This window comes from Arachis hypogaea, chromosome 2 (assembly GCF_003086295.3).
Source record: "Arachis hypogaea cultivar Tifrunner chromosome 2, arahy.Tifrunner.gnm2.J5K5, whole genome shotgun sequence".
Lineage (NCBI taxonomy): Eukaryota > Viridiplantae > Streptophyta > Magnoliopsida > Fabales > Fabaceae > Arachis > Arachis hypogaea.
Window position 1 is genome coordinate 77019023 of NC_092037.1, and position 5816 is coordinate 77024838.

The 5816-nt window shown below is 37.0% G+C and overlaps 1 non-coding gene across 1 annotated transcript; it reads right to left on the minus strand.

The window, feature by feature from the left end:
• Positions 1 to 3303: 3303 nt before the first annotated feature.
• On the minus strand, positions 3304 to 3407 carry LOC112764005 (small nucleolar RNA R71). The gene has a single exon (XR_003182976.1). It is a non-coding gene; the product is annotated as a small nucleolar RNA R71 (small nucleolar RNA).
• Positions 3408 to 5816: the final 2409 nt, after the last annotated feature.

The following is a 5816-nucleotide window of genomic DNA, read 5'->3' on the forward strand; positions in this document are numbered from 1 at the left end:
CATTCTGGAGTCAAACGCCAGAAACACGTCACAAACCAGAGTTGAACGCCCAAAACACGTTACAACTTGGCGTTCAACTCTAAGATAAGCCTCAGCTCGTGTAAATATCAAGCTCAGCCCAAACATACACCAAGTGGGCCCTGGAAGTGGATTTATGCATCAATTACTTACCTCCGTAAACCCTAGTAGCTAGTTTAGTATAAATAGAACTTTTTACTAGTTTATTAAGAGTCTTTGATCATTCGGTCTTGTGACCACGTTTGGAGGCTGGCCATTTGGCCATGCCTAGACCTATCACTTATGTATTTTCAACGGTGGAATTTCTACACACCATAGATTAAGGGTGTGGAGCTCTGCTGTACCTCAAGTTTCAATGCAATTACTACTATTTTCTATTCAATTCGAATTATTCCTGTTCTAAGATATTCGTTGCACTTCAACTTGATGAATGTGATGATCCGTGACACTCATCATCATTCTCACCTATGAACACGTGTGACTGACAACTACTTCCGTTCTACCTTAGACCGGGCGCATATCTCTTGGATTCCTTGATCAGAATCTTCGTGGTATAAGCTAGAATTGATGGCGGCATTCATAGGAATCCAGAAAGTCTAACCTTATCTGTGGTATTCCGAGTAGGATTCCGGGATTGAATGACTGTGACGAGCTTCAAACTCCTGAAGGCTGGGCATTAGTGGCAGACGCAAAAGAATCAAGGGATTTTATTCCAACCTGATTGAGAACCGACAGATGATTAGCTGTGCTGTGACAGAGCATTTGAACCATTTTCACTGAGAGGATGAGATGTAGCCATTGACAACGGTGATGCCCTACATACAGCTTGCCATGGAAAGGAGTAAGAAGGATTGGATGAAAGCAGTAGGAAAACAGAGATTCAACAGGGACAAGCATCTTCATACGCTTATCTGAAATTCCCACCATTAATTTACATAAGTATTTCTATCCTATTTTATTTATCTTTTAATTATCTAATCCAATCACATTTGAATCAGCCTGACTGAGATCTACAAGATGACCATAGATTGCCTCATACCAACAATCTCTGTGGGATCGACCCTTACTCATGTAAGGTATTACTTGGACGACCTAGTGCACTTGCTGGTTAGTTGTGCAGAGTTGTGACTAAGTGTAATTCACGTGTGAGAGGTATCAAGTCATTGGAGCCATTGTTGATATTCACAAATCCGTGCACCAAGTTTTTGGCGCCGTTGCCGGGGATTCTTCGAGTATGGACAACTGACAATTCATCTTGTTGCTCAGATTAGGTAATTTTCTTTTTGTTTTGTTTTCAAAAAAATTTCAAAATTTTTTCCCTTTTTTTCGAAAATAAATAAAGAAAATACCAAAAAAATCATAAAATCATAAAAACTAAGTCAATTGTGTTTCTTGTTTCAGTTTTGAGTCAATTTTTAAGTTTGGTGTCAATTGCATATTCATATTGTTCTTGCATTTTTTCGAAAAATTCATGCATTCATGGTGTTCTTCATGATCTTCAAGTTGTTCTTGGTAAGTCTTCTTGTTTGATCTTGATGATTTCTTGTTTTGTGTCTTTTGTTGTTTTTCATGTGCATCTTTGCATTCATATTTTCTAAGCATTAAAGATTTCTAAGTTTGGTGTCTTGCATGTTTTCTTTGCATCAAAAATTTTCCAAAAATATGTTCTTGATGTTCATCATGATCTTCAAAGTGTTCTTGGTGTTCATCTTGACATTCATAGTGTTCTTGCATGCATCATATGTTTTGATCCAAAATTTTCATGTTTTGGGTCATTTTTATGTTTTTCTCTCTCATCATTAAAAATTCAAAAAAATCAAAAAAATATATTTTCCTTAATTTTCTCATAATTTTCAAAAATTTGAGTTGACTTAGTAAAAAATTTTTAAAATTAGTTGTTTCTCATAAGTCAAGTCAAATTTTCAATTTTAAAAATCCTATCTTTTCAAAAATTTTTTTCAAAAATCAAATCTTTTTCATTTTTATCTTATTAATTTCGAAAATTTTAAAATTATTTTCAAAATCTTTTTCTTAATTTTATTTCAAATTTTCGAAATTATACTAACAATTAATGTGATTGATTAAAAAATTTGAAGTTTTTTACTTTCTTGTTAAGAAAGGTTCAATCTTTAAATTCTAGAATCATATCTTTTAGTTTCTTGTTAGTTAAGTAATTAATTTTAATTTTAAAAATTTAATCTTTTTCAAAATATCTTTTTCTTAAAAATCATATCTTTTATATCATATCTTTTTCAAAATTTTATCTTTTTCAATTTGATTTTAAAATATCTTATCTAACCTCTTATCTTCTTATTTTCTCAAGTTTGATTTTAATATCTTTTTCAACTAACTATTTAACTTTTTGTTTGTTTCTTATCTTTTTCAAAACCACCTAACTACTTTTCCATCTCTAATTTTCGAAAATATCTCATATCTTTTTCAAAAAAATTCTTTTTAATTGTTTTAAATTTTAGTTTTAATTATATCTTATCTTTAATTTTCGAAAGTCATTAACTACTTTTTCAAAATTATTTTCGAATTCTCTTTCTCTTCTCTTCTTCTATTTATTTATTTATTTACTAACACTTCTCTTCACCTCTCTTCATCTCCGATCACTGCTTCTATCCTCACCCTTGTGTTTGGGTTCTTCTTCACTTTTATTCCTTTCTTCTTTTACTAATAATAAGGATCCTCTTTACTGTGACATAGAGGATTCCTCTTCCTTTTTCTTTTTCTCTTCTCTTTCATATGAGCAGGAATAAGGAAAAAAGGCATCTTTGTTGAAGCTGATCCAGAACCTGAAAGGACTTTGAAGAGGAAATTAAGAGAAGCTAAAATACAACAATCCAAAGGCAACCTTTCTGAAATTTTTGAACAAGAGAAGGAGATGGCAGCCAAACCCAACAACAATAATGCAAGGAGGATACTTGGTGATTTCACTAAGCCAACGTCAAAGTTTGATGGAAGAAGCATCTCAATTCCTGCCATTGGAGCAAACAATTTTGAGCTGAAACCTCAATTAGTTGCTCTAATGCAACAGAACTGCAAGTTTCATAGACTTCCATTGAAGATCCTTACCAGTTTTTAACTGAGTTCTTGCAGATTTGTGGGACTGTTAAGACGAATGGAGTATATCCTGAAATCTACAGGCTCATGCTTTTCCCTTTTGCTGTAAGAGACAGAGCTAGAACATGGTTGGACTCACAACCTAAAGATAGCCTGGACTCCTGGGATAAGCTGGTCACGGCCTTCTTGGATAAATTCTTTCCTCCTCAAAAGTTGAGCAAGCTTAGAGTGGATGTTCAGACTTTCAAGCAAAAAGATGGTGAATCCCTCTATGAAGCATGGGAAAGATACAAACAGATGACCAAAAAGTGTCTTTCTGACATGTTTTCAGAATGGACCATATTAGATATATTCTATTATGGTCTATCTGAGTTTTCCAAAATGTCATTGGACCATTCTGCAGGTGGATCCATTCACTTAAAGAAAATGCCTGCAGAAGCTCAAGAACTTATTCACATGGTTGCAAATAACCAACTCAAGTACACTTCTGAGAGGAATTCCATGAATAATGGAACGCCTCAGAGGAAGGGAGTTCTTGAAATTGATGCTTTGAATGCCATATTGGCTCAGAACAAAGTGTTGACTCAGCAAGTCAACATGATTTCTCAAAGTCTAAATGGATGGCAAAATGCATCCAATAGTACTAAAGAGGCAGCTTCTGAAGAAGCTTATGATCCTGAGAACCCTGCAATAGCAGGGGTAAATTACATGGGTGAACCTTATGGAAACACCTATAATTCATCATGGAGAAATCATCCAAATTTCTCATGGAAGGATCAACAAAAGCCTCAACAAGGCTTTAATAATGGTGGAAGAAACAGGCTAAGCAATAACAAGCCTTTTCCATCATCTTCTCAATAACAAACAGAGAATTCTGAGCAGAGCCCCTCTAATTTAGCAAATTTAGTTTCTGATCTGTCTAAGGCCACTTTAACTTTCATGAGTGAAACAAGGTCCTCCATCAGAAATTTGGAGGCACAAGTAGGCCAGCTGAGTAAGAAAGTCACTGAAACTCCTCCCAGTATTCTCCCAAGCAATACAGAAGAAAATCCAAAAAGAGAGTGCAAGGGCATTGATGTAATCAATATGGCCGAATGCACAAGGGAGGAGAAGGACGAAAATCCTAGTGAGGAAGACCTCCTGGGACGTCTCTCAAACAAGAAGGAGTTCCCTATTGAGGACCTGAAGGAATCTGAGTCTCATATAGAGACCATAGAGATTCCATTAAATCTCCTTCTGCCATTCATGAGCTCTAAAGATTATTCTTCCTCAGAAGAGGATGAAGATGTGACTGGAGAGGAAGTTGCTCAATATCTAGGAGCCATCATGAAGCTGAATGCCAAGTTGTTTGGTAATGAGACTTAGGAAAGTGAACCTCCCTTGCTCATTAGTAAACTTGATACATGGGTTCAGCAAACTTTACCTCAAAAGAAACAAGATCCTGGGAAATTCTTAATACCCTGTACCATAGGCACCATGACCTTTGAAAAAGCTCTGTGTGACCTAGGGTCAGGCATAAATCTTATGCCACTCTCTGTAACGGAGAAGCTGGGGATCATTGAGGTACAGCCTACCTTATTCTCATTACAATTGGCAGACAAGTCAGTAAGACAAGCTTATGGATTAGTAGAGGACGTGTTGGTAAAGGTTAAAGGCCTTTACATTCCTGCTGATTTCATAATCTTAGACATTAGGAAGGAGAAGGATGAATGCATCATCCTTGGAAGACCTTTCCTAGCCACAGCAGAAGCTGTGATAGATGTTAACAGAGGAGAATTAGTCCTTCAATTGAATAGGGACTACCTTGTGTTTAAGGCACACGGCTATCCTTCTGTAACAAGGGAGAGTAAGCATGCAGAGCTTCTCTCAATACAGAGTCAAACAGAGCCCCCACAATCAAACTCTAAGTATGGTGTTGGGAGGCCACAACCAAACTCTAAGTTTGGTGTTGGGACTATACAACATTGACCTGATCACCTGTGAGACTCCATGAGAGCCCACTGTCAAGCTATTGACATTAAAGAAGCGCTTGTTGGGAGGCAACCCAATTTTTTATTTATCTAATTTCATTTTATTTTATTGTTCTTTTGTGTTTTAGTAGGTTCATAATCATGTGGAGTCACGAAAAAAATATTAAAATTAAAAATAGAATCAAAAACAGCAGAAGAAAAATCACACCCTGGAAGAAGGACTTACTGGCGTTTAAACGCAGTAAGGAGCATCTGGCTGGCGTTCAACGCCAGAACAGAGCATGGATCTGGCACTGAATGCCAGAAACAAGCAACATCCTGGCGTTTGACCGCTAGGAATATGTCCTGAGGAAAGCTGGCGCTGAACGCCAGTAACAAGCATGGAACTGGCGTTCAACGCCAGAAACATGCTACACATGGGTGTTGAACGCCCAGAACGTGCACCACTTCAGCGTTTAAACGCCAGAATGGTATGCTAAGGCATTTTACATGCCTAATTGGTGCAGGGATGTAAATCCTTGACACTTCAGGATCTGTGGACCCCACAGGATCATCTCAAGATCTGTGGACCCCACAGGATCCCCACCTAACATATTCCCACCTTACCTCCTAATTAATCCTATAACACACTTTCCCAAAAACCCTTCATCAATCACCTCAATCTCTCTTCCCAATTACCCCCTTCGCCACTCACATCCACCCACTCTTCCCCATAAACCCCACATACCTTCAAAATTCAAAAATCTTTCCCACCCAAACCCA